Source organism: Harpia harpyja, chromosome 1 (assembly GCF_026419915.1).
Source record: "Harpia harpyja isolate bHarHar1 chromosome 1, bHarHar1 primary haplotype, whole genome shotgun sequence".
In the NCBI taxonomy this organism is placed as follows: Eukaryota; Metazoa; Chordata; class Aves; order Accipitriformes; family Accipitridae; genus Harpia; species Harpia harpyja.
This window is the reverse complement of record NC_068940.1, coordinates 31956284-31971442: the sequence shown is the minus strand read 5'-3', so window position 1 is coordinate 31971442 and position 15159 is coordinate 31956284. Positions and strand designations below refer to the sequence as shown.

At 46.7% G+C, this 15159-nt stretch overlaps 1 protein-coding gene across 2 annotated transcripts in view; it reads right to left on the bottom strand.

Annotated features, from left to right (window-relative positions):
- LOC128141115 (uncharacterized) overlaps window positions 1-12964 on the bottom strand; it is a 210509-nt gene extending 197545 nt beyond the window's left edge. For both annotated transcript variants that reach the window (XM_052785669.1, XM_052785679.1), the window contains exon 1: window positions 12885-12964. The gene's annotated coding sequence lies outside the window, so the exon portion shown is untranslated. The remainder of the gene's footprint in view (window positions 1-12884) is intronic.
- Window positions 12965-15159: the final 2195 nt, after the last annotated feature.

The window sequence follows — 15159 nt, the reverse complement described above, 5'->3', positions numbered from 1 at the left end:
CCCAGCCCGGGACGGGCCGTGCCACTCGCTGATGCTGCTGTGCTGAGCGGGAAAAGAAACCAGAGTGAGAAAGATGGAGGGGTTAAAACCCCATGGTTCCTATCCCCCTTGGGAGAGGTTTATTTGGCAATCCGAGCCTCATCAGTTATAAAGTTGCAGGGGATGAGCTAAGGTTCTTCTGCTTTAGCCAGAGCTGGAGCAGCAAGCGCTAACTGCCGCCTATTAGGAATAGCTATCACATCTAATTGTTATCCTTGCTGGTGATTGAAGGGGGAAGTGGAGGGATGGGAAGTTCAGCCGGGTGACATGATGCAGTTTTAATGAGTCTCTCTTTTTCTTTTCCTTTTCTTCTTCCATTTTTCCCCCCCCGGCCTGGCTGTTTTAATATGGAAATACAGTAAATTCTAACAAAATAAGGCTGGCACTTAGAGCACAGACCGAAGGCAAACCTCCAAGAGTCTTTCAGCAGTCACAGAGCAGCAATAGCACTACAGAAGCAATTAGTTCCTTAAGTTCTTTAATACAGGGCCTTTGGAGGGGGTGGACACTAGATTAAGCCCTGCTTCATTTGCCTATTTATTCAGCTGTCAGAAAGCTGAAAGGGTTAAATCGTCTGTTGGAGAAGAAAGACTCCACAGAGCCAGCTCCCGGAGTGACTGTCCCCAGCGAGCAGCCCCGGTGCAGACAACGCTGGCTCCATTGCAGTGCGGCCGGTCGCTGCAGTATGACCTCATGCATGAAATAGTTAAAAATGCACTTTTTTTTTTTCTTTTTCTTTCCCAGCAGATGCAGTGTGCTGCGTGGCAGGCGTGCAGCACAACCTGACTCAGCAAAGGCGCCTGATGTCAGAGCAGCCCCAGCGGTGCTGGAATTCACCCCAAGCAAAGCCCAGGGCAGTCTGCACCGAAAGCCAAAACCACGCTCTGCAGAATTAGCCCAAGTTTCGAAAGAGAGGGTTTCTAAGCTGGGGTACATATCTGAAAGCGGGAGAGGTTGGTATGCAGCAACGGACTCTCTGTCTCTAAATAATAGAGAGATTAAGCTCCACATTTGGATATGGTTTGTATTTGTTCCCTTCCTTGCTTCTCCTTCCTTGCAGCCACGCGTGCTTCTGAGTCGTCTGACTCAGGGCTATAAAGAACTGATACTCCCCTATATATTCCAGCTTGTATTTTCAATGTTTCATCAGAATGAGATTTAAAAAGTTAACTCTCCCAGTGAAGTTGTTTTGCTTTGTTTGCGCCGATGCACACACTGTGCATCAATTGTGCCTGTACCAGGGAGGGTTTTAATTACAGAATCATGTTTGTGGTGCATGACCAGTTGATTCCTAATATAGGTCACTAATTTGGAGTCTCTTTTGGCTGAAGTATCCCTCAGTGCTGTTCGCTGTAATGTCTGACAGCCTATATCCAACCGCAGAGCATTTGCTCTTTCTCTCTGCATTATTGGAGATACAAATCTGAGAGAATCTGTTTTCACAATCTAAGAACTGTGTGTGTTTGTTTGGTTGTTGATCCAGGATTTTTTTTCTTGAAGAATTAAAAATGTAGCGTATTCAAAGTGGATTTAAAGAAACAGCTCACATACGATCACTCACACACAGAGAAGGAATGCCAGTGCGTATGGAGTGTGTTAGCTCAAAACACAGAGATAGCATGTAATGCAATTTTGTTATAGCATATCATTGAATTTTGTTAATATAATAACCTGAAATAAAGTATTAAGACAGATTGACATGCCTGGGTAGCACAGCTGAGGATTCAAATATTTAAATCTAACATGTTCTAGCTTGTTCCTGTTGAAATCAATGGAAGTTCTCCTTCACAGCTGATTGCAGTGGGGAAAAATGGATCCAGCTTATGCAGAATAATGACGGGAGGGGGAATGGGCAAGTTCAGCTCAGTTTTCAAATGTTGATTTCTTAGCTCAAATCAGCTCTAATTTCTGCTTGGTTTTTGTGGGGGTTTTTTGTTAGAGGAGAAAAAGGAAGCTATTTTCTTCGACATCCATAAATAAAATAGAAATCATCCCAATGCAAGGAAGGAGAGAGGGAAGAAAGTAAAAAAACCTGTTTTATGTGCATCTTCCTTTCATGCCTTAATGATGTAAAACTTCCTTAGCCACTCATTTCTATTTGCCACTTTATCTACCCAAAGGATAAGACCATATCCTGCTGGAACCTGGGGATTCGCTGAGCCTGCTCACAATTGACACAAAAACTTCAAAACATTTTTGAGCTCCAAGTCTGAAAATATAAATATAGAAAAAAATATCGTAGCCTCACGTTCAATTTATGTGCGGTCACATTTTCGTACCACTCGCCTATCTTTGTTCAAAGAGCATCATTAGCTCTCTTAGCTGGCTGCTAACATTATTTCTAATTTTTTTCCAGGACTGCACAGCTTCACGTTAGTGATTTGGGTCTGGGCATTCATCCTCCAAACTGACTTCAAAAGACTTTAACAAAAAGGCACTAGTTCATATTTCCATTGAGACAACAGTGATGCCCCAATTAATCACAGGAGAAGGAGACTCCAACCCAGACCTCGGAAAGCTGAAATCTTTCGAAAAAGACTAAACCTATTTCAAATTGTTTCTACAGAGAGCATTTGCAATTACCCCTCCCTAAGACCATTTCCTTTGATTGACTTTAAACATCATAAAAGTTTTGGGAAATATAAAACTTCAGCTATTAAGAATCACACAAACACGTTTAAAGCTAATGCAAATTTCCATGCTAAAAACATGCCACTTCAAAATGTTTTCTCAGATTAAAAGCTGAGTTTTCAAAAATAAAGCTGTAACAGCTACAAAAGCAGACTGGAGATTTTTGCTAGAAATAAGCAGGAAACACTTCATTTTTCCTTCAAACAAAACTAAATCAAATGGATTAATGAAGGGCTAGGAAAATCAACGGGAAGGGTCCTGACATTTCCAATAGGAGCTTTGAAGGGAAAGAAAATGGCAATCCCCAGCCCTCCCAAAACAACCCAAAGAAATCCTTTCTGTGATAGATGCCCGGAAAGAGTAAAAACGCATACTCCAAAATATTGCAACACCACTCAAGGAGGGGCAAAAGAAAACCATTCCACTATTTGCAGTTTCCTGACTGTAAATTCAACCTATCCCCCTCTCCAAATGGTTTCAGTATTTTATCTACAAGGTTCCTATGGCTTGTTTAGTTCATGTGGTTTGGTACTTGGGTGGGGGTTTTTTCCTTCAATTGCACTTGACAAAAATCATAAACCTTTTAGCTGCTGAATATTTCCTGTACTGAAGTGCTGCTCGCAGCGTTCCCAGGAAGGTTCATCTTTTGTGATGAACAAAGAGTTAGGGGAGGCAGATGGGAGCAGCCGCCCAGCCCTGCTCTCCCATCCCCTTCAGCGTCCAGGGGAAGGGAAAAGTCTCTTGCAGGGTATGACCTTGGTGAGGACGCTCCGTTTGCAGCTTCTCGGGAAAGCAAGGTTGCATCCTCTGCTCTGGACGGCTCCTTTGGTTTCTGCTTTTACATTCAAATCAGCTTGGCAGGGCGGCGGGGCTGGACGCTCACCCATCAAGCCACGGGCGAGAGTGTAACTTTGTGTTCCTCAGCTGGAGGAAAACACTGGGAATACAAATTGGAGCCCGAATCGTTTCCTGGCGTTATTTCACTCTAAATTTAAATGGCCCTGGCATTGTGAAACTCTCTCATTTATTTTAAAAGCAGGAAAGATTTATTCTACCCAGAAGTCATTCAGAGTGGGATGGAGAACAACCAGGACTTGGTTTGCTGTTTTCCTTAACAACAACCAAAGACCGGGCTGCTTTTTTGCTAAATTGCAGCGGGGTTTAGGGCACTTTTACTTCTCTTCCAAAATAATCTCAGGTTTTTTCTGTATTTCAAGAGCTATCCTACACAACTTCTTCTGACATAACTCCTGGTAGTCCAATGGGCCATTCACCCCTTTAAAACCCACCTGGGTTTTAAGTAGCAGCTTTGAGAGCCACCCCTGTATTTCTTGTACATGCCAAACATAAAGGTTCATTCATAGAAATTCAAGATATTTGGGCAAATGTGGGGACAATCCCCCGGTCACAAAAAAAGTGTTCCTGTTGAGGACTATTCTGAGACACAAATAAATACTTAGCATTAACCTCCTCCCTTCTAGAGATGGAAAAACAGACTGGGGAAGGAGAAATGACCCAAAGACAAAGAACAGACCTGCTGGGAAGCTGAGCTTATTGCTCATGTTCCTGGCTGGCAGCCCCATCTCCTTACCACTACTCAAGCTCTACATCTTTGCAGGGTATGCAACTGGCATATGGAATTTTTAAAAGCAATTTTGCAAAGATGGGCTTCTATTTCTGTTCATGCCATAGCTTTTAATCCTGAGGCAGAAACAACCAATGCCTGAGTTTTGCATGCATGCATATGCATTACCTGGAAAAGGCAGGCGAATGTCAGTTTTGGGTTTCTACCAAAATCTTTCCTTAGCTGAGTTTTTCTCAGGAACTGGAGAACAGACAGAAGCAGAGCCCTTAAAATATGTTTTCAGGATTTAAAATGCAAACTGCAGCCTTCCTGCCTTCCCCACATATACTCGGGGTAAAATTCAACGCTCTCAGTAACTCACAGATCACCCCTAGATGGAGCGCAAAGTGGCCGAGATGGACATCATACCGCAGAGATGAACACTGAATCTGGGTACGAGCTCTTTGTTGGGTAAAAAACATGTGCAGAGGGAGGTTGGAGCAAAATAAAAGAAGTGACAAGAGACATTCTTGACTGACCTGCTATCATTTGAATACATGGGCTCAGACTTATGCCGTGCAGAAAGGCTCCAGCCCCTAGGCCAGCGCTGGATATTAACAACGCAGAAAAGATTTCAAGCTCTGCCTTCAGGGTTGGTGCTGGACTCTCTTTTGTCATATATTCATATCTCCTTTGTATGCAACCCATTAGCTTAGGCTATGCTTAGGGTGTCAGGTGTACGAATATAGCCATGCACATACCGCATCCACACGAGCGTATGTCATCTCTGCATTTTCATGGATGCTCAAAATTAGCCAGGAATGCCTGTTGTTGGACTCTGTTATACATGGCTGAGAAATTCAGGCAGTACCGCGACCATCTGATTCACTTGTTTACTGCCCACTCCAACAGGAACTGGCCCTAAAATCTGTTAAAGCTGTAAACAGCACTCATTAGATGAACTAAAAAGATGGATGTTTGTTCATATGTGTTCTTTTAGATGTTTATTGGCCTAACTGGCTTTTCATTAACTCAAGAGCTCTGCTATTTATTTTAATATTCCAAGCATTTATGACCTTGTAGCTATATCATCTGATTCTCTCTCTATATATGTTCTAGGTCATCAACAGTTTGTTTTCATTTCCCTAACGCTGGCTTTTAAAACTATTTGACCAGGTCATACAAATTCCTACTAAGGAATTTCGAAAAATCTTCAAGGCTTGATCTTTTCTGGGCACAGACACCTCACTGAAATTGAGGTTTGTGTATTCAAGTGTAGAAATCACGTTTGTTGAAATCGTACACAATAAAATTATGCTCTCCCCTTTTTTTAAACAAAGCAGTAGTTGGCAAAAAGTCGCTAGCTATATTTGTATTTTTATAATTTCATGGTTCGCTTCCATAGGGTTTTAGTCCAGTTTTACTAAATTTTGGTGTGTGGACAAAGTTTGTCCTTCAGACACAGAGGGGAGAGAGAGTAAAGGGAAAAAAAAATAATAATTCACCTTTATGTGAATTAAATTCTCTTTTCCTTTACTATTTACTCTGACTCAAATAAATCACTTATTTCTTAACCTTTTAGAGGTTTATATCATCAAGAGAGAAAAAGGTATTGGATAAAAGCATGGATAACCATCACTTTTCCATTTGTGTCCTGTTTAGAAGCTTCCAGTTTGGGGGCCAAACAACCCAGAGATCTCGGTGTGGTCCATGTGCAACTTCAGTCCTCGACTTGCGGAAGCTGGTTTAGCTCTGCAGACTTCACTGAATATCTACATCTACTTATGTGAGTTTTTTAATCTTGTCCTTGGGTTTGCTGTAACTACGATCTGAGCTAAGTGACAGCAAGGTGAAAGGAAGTGATTAATATTATTTTCAGTGGCGACTGCATTGAGCCCCTCATTCTGAGAGTTCCTGAGCGATGGCCATGGTCAACTCTGCACCGCTCAGGATTTGGCTCTGCTAATATACAAGTGAATTATCACACACACACAGAGAACAACAGAATCTGATGGGAAGAGAAAGTCCAAGAATGAAATCAGGCCATAAAATAATGAACTTTCTGCTGGACTGGAACTGTCATGTCATGGGAAAGGAACAAACCGAAGAGGCTGAAAATTCAACTCATCTCCCTTCATCAGAAGGGAGGTGAGAACACGCAGGGATGCAGTGCTCTGGCTATCCCAGCTAAACCTAACACAGACCTTCAGGCACGGAAAACACCCTTCAGACCTTTGACATCTTTGGTTTTCTTCTCACAATCTTCAGCCTCTCTTCTTTATTTGAGGGGGAGAAAAATCCACTTGGCAATTGCAAATGGCTGTGATTCAATGCAGCGAAGGGTCTCTACTGACGCCAGCCTTTCTGAGCCTTGGGAACTTCTTGTGCCATAATGAAACCACAGCTGTTGCCAAGTGGGAAGTCAGTGAAGGATGGATGAGTGGGGAGATGCTTTCTCAGGCAGGCTGGGCTCTACTACTTCACGAGTTTTAACATCCATGTGCTGCACCATTTGGGGCGTGTGTTGGTCCAGTCATCTGCCCCAGACAGAGTAACTCTTGAGCAGGTGAGGGGGTGGATCAGGGTAGTGCGAGGACCATTTTGCAATGGATCAGCTGTTACAGAAGAAGGGTAGTGATCCTTTTTCAGCAGCATTTCACAAAAACCAGTGTCACAAATGGGTGCCCTGTTTCCAACAACAGGCTACCCCGGGATTGGGAAAGCCCAGAGAAGTGGATGTAAAGGCAAACAATGAATCTCATCACTGATTCATGGTAACAAGAGCCTACAGAAGTAGCACTCTTAACAAATTTCTCCAAGCTCTTAGAGCATCTTAAGAGCAGATCACTGCATCGCTTGCTTTATGGGTCTATGGAGGATCCAACTGGGTAAGAAATGCACATATTTAAGTTTATGGAAAGCTAAACCTAACACTTAGTGCCCAGCTATGTATATGTTTAGTTCTTCGCATTATAAGGTATATTTCTGCCGTATGGGGCATGCTGGCTGACCAAACTGGAATGAGTTCCGTAATTATTTAATTGCTATAGCAGGATGATACCTGTTATTAATACTATGAATAATAAACAATATGTCTAAAACTATAAACCCCAAAGAGCAAGTCAGACAGATGCACGGGAAGAAAAAGAGCGATGTAAAAATATATGTGTCTCTAGTAAAGATGAAACAGTGGCACTGTAAGAGTCAGGAAAGTGGAAATATTGGGGAAATAACAGTATTGTCCCTGCCTTGTGCTGAATCTACACAAACACACACCATATGAAATGGTCTCTGTCCTGAGGACTTAAAATTCATGGCTTAGGCTGAATGAGAAAATGCCTTTACGATGTCTGTCTCTCTCTTGTGTCTCACTGAGGGATGATCTTTAGGGGTAGAAATAGCCAAGCCAGTGGATTTTATCATCTCTAGCTGGATTTTCACCTCCATGCCCACCGAGAACAGCTTGCTCACAGAAAGGGTTTGCAGAGGGAGAGAGGGCAAGGACTGCCAGAGAGAAGTAAAGGAGGAGCAAAGACCAACACAAGGGAAAGAGAGAGCAAGAAGAGAAGGAAGCAGGACAAGGTCTCTGCTCATCTTTTTTTGAGGGAAAATGGAGAGATGCTTTAGGGGGACAGGCAGGGTATAGATGGGTAGGGGGACAGGGTGGGAGAAGCCCAGCAGGGTAGGAGGCAGAACTGGAAGTGATAAAGAAAGGTTTCAGTGCCAGAGAGGGTGACATTCAACTAATCTTTCCCTGCTGGCACTGTGCCGAGCCTGGACCTGATATCTCTGCGGGCAGGTCCTACACAGGCTCCCTGCCCCGGCCACCTCCCCAGCTGCCCCTTCGTCTCATGTCTGTGTGCAGAGCAAGAGGAAAGACATCATTTTCTGTGCTTTATTTTTATGTAACAAAAGAGTGACTTGGATAGAAACCACTCAAGATCTCCTAAACCCCTCCCAACCCATCTCCTCTCCTAGAAAAACTCTTTTGCCTTTGTTTTTTACCACCTCCACAAAACGAGAAGCAGAGATCCCCTCAGTGCTGGAGAGTCTGCTGTGGATCCCCCACCACCCCCTGCCACCTCCAGCTCTGGAGGCAATGGGCCACATCTCTATCAGCAAATCCAGGGAAAGTGCTTTAACCCTGTGGTTTCCCTGAGTGCCTTGGGAGAGGCTGGGAATTTTGGCAATGGAGTGGGAAAAGAGGGAATAATAATAATAATAATAACAACAACAACAACATAGAACTCCACATAGATGAACTGCTCCAAGGTCACCTGGTAGATGGCAGGGTGGGACAGACTTCCTCCCTGCTCCCTGTCCTCTAATGAAAGATGCACTTTAATGTGCTGATTACATTTGCACCAAGTTCTTTTAAGTGCGAAACAAATGCAGAAACTCCAGAGATTTGCTGCACTGCTGAAAAAAATCTTTGCTAAATAATTAGCATAAAGCATCCATTTCTGTGTGTAAGTTTTGCTGGGTTTAACAAATTAATAATAGAAACAAATTTTGTGTAGTAGGTTCGGGGCATTGCATTTACACCTCGTCCATATTTTCATCAAAATTGTCCAGCAAAATACATATTTTTTTATTCTACTTTGTCGGTGATGACAGAAGGAGAAAGAAGAAATAAATCTCACCGGGACAGTGTGGACAGGAATGCCTGTTTGTTCTGGGAAGAATTGGAAGAAGAAGAAGAAAAGAAACGGTTAGCTGCTGTACATTAATTGTACAAGAAATGCAAAATGGCTGAAAACAGAGGAATGGTATTTATAAAGCTGTCTAGTTTTCGAAAGATCAAAGGCAGAGGTAGAGAAATAATCCATTGGACGTATCTAATTGCAAAGCATATATTGTAAGAAAAAAAAAAAATCTCTGGCTGTTTCATTTGCTTCCTGCCTTCCGCACAGCATTCGGTCCGCGCGGGGCTGTGCCAGCAGTCACCGGGGAATGGCCACAGTTGATGCTGCAGCGTTTCCCGCACGGCGCTGCCCGCTGTGCGAACGCGTGTGTCTCGGAGGAAGGACGAACGTAGAGTGTCTTTGGAGGAGAGAGCTCAGGGCAGGTCACTGGGCCACTGGCTGTGACACCCAGGGCTGTCACTCTGGGGACATGCCGGCTAGTTGCCACTTGGTGCTCGCTCAGAGGAAAGAGCCTCTGGGTTGCAAATGCCCAAGTGCCTTTTTATGGGTGATGGGGAGAGGCCGGGTCCCCTTGCAAACCTCCTCCTTCCCCCAAATGCTCGACAGCCGGGTGGGCTCTGCAGTTTATCCATCCCTAATCCACCCCCGGACCAGGGTGGAGGTGGCTAGCTGGAGGGGAGCTTTGCAGACTGGTGAGGGGACAAGGGCAGGGACAGGCAGGGCAGGTATAGTTTGGGACAGCCAGGACAGGAGCAAGCAAGGCGGGGACAGGCAGGATAAGGACACAAACGGGCAGGATAGGGACAGGCAGAGCAAGGACAGGGCAGGGACAAGGAGAACAGGGCAGGGAGGGGGCAGGCAGGGCAAGAATAGGCAGGGCAGAAGTAGGCAGAGCAAAGGCAGGGAAGGACAGGCAGGGCAGGGACAGGCAGGGGTGGCAGCTGGGGCTGGGGGCTCGTAGCTGGGCAGCTGGGGGTCGTAGCCGGCGGGTTCCCCCCCAGCCCTGGGGGTCCTGCAGCCGCCATCCCCTCACCTCGAAGCGGGCAGGGAGGAGCTGAGGCTGGAGGCTCAAAAGAGCAATTTCACAATCGCATCTTAAAATTAGGCTGGGCAGAATTGCATTTCCCCCTCCCTTTAATCCAATAAGTCAGAACTTCTTAACTGATTAATTACAAAATTAATGAGTAAAATGGCAGGGTTTCAGTGAGGCGGGATGGTAAGGGATTCTTTTTTTTTTTTAAATGTTGTGCTCCTTAAAAAGACTGATGGAAATAAAGTTACCTCAAAGCATCAGGGTGCTTTGATGCCTATAATAGCAATTTAGTTATTACATTAATAGATTTCCTCTTTATTTTTAACTAGGCATTGTTAAATATGTTCTTGTTTTGTCTGAACAAGGAATATTTGAGTCCGCGTTTTTCATTATACGCAAAGAATTATTATTTTGCATTATTCCCCCGCCTTAAATCTCAGCATTAAAGGGAGATTATCAGCGCATTTCACGGGGAAAGCAGGACTGACAAAACTCCATAACCATATATCATCACCCAGCGTTACCCCAACCAGCCTTTCAGCAGCAGAGGTTGTGTTTACAAACACGCTTTTCCCTTTAGAAACTACTGCATCCAACTTAGCACAATCAACCCCCGAGACTGAAACCTCTACCCAGAATCCCAAACAGACGGGACTGATGGTTTGAGATAGCACCGAAGCGTCAGTTCAATGCACACTAAACGTATGTATTCCCCCTCCCGCCGCCCCCCAAAACTCTGCTAGAGAAAATACGGATCTGATGCTGCAGCAGCAAAGATACAGTAGTTTTTCCCCTCTCATAATGAACTCGGAGGTGCCTTAATTTCAGCGGATTGTCATGCTTGTCACAGAGGAATCAAAGGCAGAGATGTCTGCCAGAGTGGTATTTGCAGGTATTTACACTTGATTTTTCCCTGTTAAAGCCACAGCGCAGGATACTGCGGCTCGGGGGCTGCCGCAGCGGCTCGAAGCGGCTCCTGGTACCCGGCGCGGATGCTGCCGGGCTGTTTACATGCTGCTGAATTTGTTTGGAAAGCTCTCTTTTATCAAACAGGCTCCTGCCTCCATTAGAGACTAATATTTTTAGGGCAAATATTTAAGGAGAGGTGAAACTTGAGGGGGGGGTGGGATCTTTTTTCCTCCTCAAAGCACTTCTGGTAAATAAACGAAGAGGGAAAGGGGACGAGAGTGATGCCCAGTAAAACACAAATGCGTGTTTGTCCCTTCAATGAGTGGAGCATCAGGAGCAGGAAGGTGCCTTTCCCCTTTACTGGGACCTTCATTAGAGAGATGGGCTGATTGTAAGTGAGGGTGGAAAACCCACGGTGACAATTCTTTTTTTCCTCCTTTCCTTAGAGTAAAACAACCTTTCCAAAGCCCCCATGGCCAGGAGCGCATACCTAGGGACAGCTCAGGATAAATGTATTCCCTAAGAGCAAAATAAAACCCTAAGAAATTCTGTGGGGTTTTTTTTTTTTTCAAGGAAAAAGAGTTTCCCATAGCCTACCTGGTGCCACTGCCTAATACCGCTCTGTTCTCCCAAACACAGAAGGTTTGCAGAAGTTACCTCCTGGAAGGGGCGTGGGTTTGGAGGGGATGGGGTGCAGGGGTGCCCCTGCCTGCGCCCGCGGAGCTTGAGGGCCGCAGCGATCAGTCAGAGCCGGGCTTAGCCCTGGCTTTCCCCAGCTCATTCATCGCTGGTAACTGGAGGAATGACCGTGATAAAGCCACTGCTCAACTTCCACAGGGGAAGCCAAGGGGATACAATGCTAAAATTAGGCGTGAAACGGGGAAACGCGGCTGCGGACGCCTCTGACGGGGCTGCCGAGGTGCAAATGTGTACGGACAGATGGACAGCACCGCAGAGGTACCAGCTCGGTACCCACAGGAGCTATAGGAATTTATTCCTATATATTCTGCGAAATGTCTCCATAAACTAGATATATATTACACGCACTAAATAAGCCATGCAAGTTGTACAAACACAGCTGGAAAGATCTGGAGCACGCAGGGCGTTACAAGCACACACGGTGCGTAAACACACATGCAGCCTGGCCGTATAAATATATGTGCCATGCCAATTATATATGCATTAGATATATAGATATAGGTATATATAACCCAGTGCATTCGGTATAGCCATGCAAACGGAGCTGTATAGCTGACAAGTGGGCAGCGTTGCACGCGTGGGAGATGGGCTGTGGCTGTGCCCACCGGTGCCGTGGGGGCATTTGCTCCCGTTTTACCCCCCTACCCCGAGACAGATCTGCCCTCGGCTGTGGGGCTGCCCCGACTAGGTGGTGGGGAGCAGGGCAGGGATGCAGGGCCTGGGGGGGTCGGTCTGAGCACCCCCCTCCTGTACCCCCCCCAGCCAGGATAAATATCCATGGCTGGGCTAAGTGGGGAGGTTTACAGGGGAAAGCAAAGCTGGAGGGATGGGGTGTGGGGGGGAAATCTTGGGGGGCCCTTGGTGGGGGGACGGCACCAGCCAGAGATGTCCCCAGTGAGGGGACAGCCCTCGCACCCTCTGCCCAGCATTCAGGGCCCGTTCATGGCCAGACCCTCCCTCCCGCGGCCCTCGGTGCAGGCAGATCCTGCGCCCCTTTTTCCAGAGCTGTTTACCAATATTTTGCAGAAATCCCATTAAATAAGTGGTGAGCGGTATTTAAACATAGTGCTGTAATTATTAATTCCCCCCACATCCCCCTCCTCAAATGCGAGGGTTTAATTGGCTCCAAGATGAGGAAGCTACAAGCAGTGTTATAAAATGAACTGACCCCGCAAAATGATGCAACATCTGGAGGCAGGGCAGCCCAGGGAGGCAAGTGCGTCTCTGCGGAGCATCCGTACGTGCAGCCTGCGCGGATGGGAAGGGCCCCACCGAGCCACATCCCGGCTCCTGCCTCGGAAATCCCGGGCAGCCCTCGGAAGCCTCTGAGCATGGTAAGAAAGAGAAGCCCCTTGGTGCTTACCTGCCCGCAGCGAGGCACGTCCCCTCACCACCTGCAGAAGAGAAGCCCTCTCCTTTCAAACGGCCCTAAAAAACTTCCCCTAAGTCCATCCGGGCGATTATTTTTTTAGAGCTAATCAAGGAAATAAAGTTAAAGAGGAGGAGAGTTCCTCTTGTTTGGGGTCTGATTTGGGGGAAGGAGGGGGTGGGGGGAGTTAAAGAGACCAGTTGCTGCCCACTGCTTTGACCAGTGAGGGATTCAACCCTTATTACCATTTTGTTTTTGTCCAGATTTGAAAGTAGGGCCCCCTGCATTCAAATCATCGCCCTCCATCGTTATTGTAAAGGACAGGCCTTAGTGGGCCCCCTTTGGATTGTCCTCCATTAACAATCCCTTCTTTTGTGGAGGTGTTTCTTTTTCTATTCACACACATTGCTGATGGTACTTCAGGCCCAGCTCTTAAAGAAACTGTTTGCAAAATTATACCTTTCCACACGCTACTCCACAAGGAAGCGGGGAACTGTAGTTAGGAAAACATTATTGAGGCTTGTAATTTAATTAAAAATGCTAAAGCTGGCAAAGGGGAAGGGAGAAAGGGAAAAAGAGCGCAAGAGTGCAAAAGCAGGAACCAGGTTTATTTTATTTTCAACCTCCGCAGCAGCACATCCCTGAACATCCAGGGCTGGGGCGTGCGGGGAAGCGCTCGCACTCCTGCCTGTGCACACACGGCGTGTGCGTCTGCCTGTAGCCTGCACGGGAGCACACGCTGCCCACGGCTGTAAGTGCGCCCACGCTCCCCAGCCAAGGCACAGATGAGGCATCCAGATACCCTTAAGCGAATAATGTTTTTAAAATGCGAATGCAACCTCGGACGGGCGTGGATAGATGCCGAGGGGCACGGCCAGGCAGCAGGCGCCTGCAGCTGCTTGGTACTCAGGGCAAAGCTCTCGCCTGGGGTAGGTGGGGGGGTTGCACATGTGCACCCCATCAGTCTCCTCCTAAAAACCTCTTGCTTTAAGAGTTTAGGCTGAAATAAAGGCGGAGGAGCTGCATCCCGTTCAGCATCCTCGCTATCAGAAAGGCTCAGAAGCACGTCTGCAGCGAGGACGCCCTTCCTTCAGTTATTGTTGTTATCCCCGTCGCCAACAGATCTGTAAATGTTCAAAGAGCAACACGACTTTAAAAAAAAATAGTAATAATTCAGCTGGCGAAGCAGGGCAGAGCCTGACCTCTGGCTCCATGGATGAGTGCTTCGCTGGGACCCCTGCTGAGCCAATGTGGACCTTCAACATCAACTCAGAAATTGGTGTGATTTGCCTGGGAAACCAGCAGTCATAGAGCAACTGGCCTTGACAAGATGAAGAGGAAATGTATAGAAGACGTTTAATGGGTCGCAAAAGGAGGAGGGGGGAGAAACCCAGCCTGGAGTGCTGCATTTTATGTCTGGAGGGGCCCTTCTGCAGGAAGGGAAGAAGCAAGGCTGGGGAGGGGAGACTTTCCCAAGTTGGGCTTCATTTCCCAGCCATCAGAAGCCATCCGGGAATGCTCTGCCCTGCAAAAGGTTATTTCCCTGTCCCTGGCTGGGACTCAGGCCCAGGCTGGGCTTCCAATAAAAACGGCGATTTCTTTAATGTCAGTGAATAGCTGAAGGCAGGCCGGCTGGTGAGGCTTTGTACATAGACGCACTGGGCTTGGATTATGCACGCCTAATCGCCTAATTTTCTTCGAGTGATCTGGATGCCGTACTCTTGGGCTGTGGAACATTTTATAAATAGCTGTGCTTGGAGTTAATATGATTTACTGGAGAGAGACCGGTTAAGCAATTCCCCATCTAAGTAGAGCAGTAATGAACAGGCTCTGGAGAAGATGCCTTCCCCACCGGCCTCAAGAGGGGGTGGGCAGGGAAACAGGGATGCAGAGGGGTGATGTTTATTTGTGTGCGTGCACAGAGTGTCATTGATTTTTAATTGTATTAAAAGAATTGCAGTAGCCACAGGCTGCCTCTAGGACTGGACTTTTCCCTCAAACGTGTACAGTGAAGCTGTGGCCTCCCCTCCCGCTAATGCTTGCTGCTGCCGCAAAATCCCAGTGCAGGAGCAAGTGGGGACAGCAGAGCCCTGACCCCACTGCACATCCCTTCCCCTTTCCTTTTCCTTTTCCTTTCTTCTTCCCTTTCCCCTTCCCCTTCCAAACCAAACCAGGAGGTACCTGTGCTACCCCAGTCCCCGTTCCTTCTGGCCGGGGAACCTCCATCTCCGTGGGGGTGCCAGCAGAGCCAGGCTAACCCCTGAGGGAC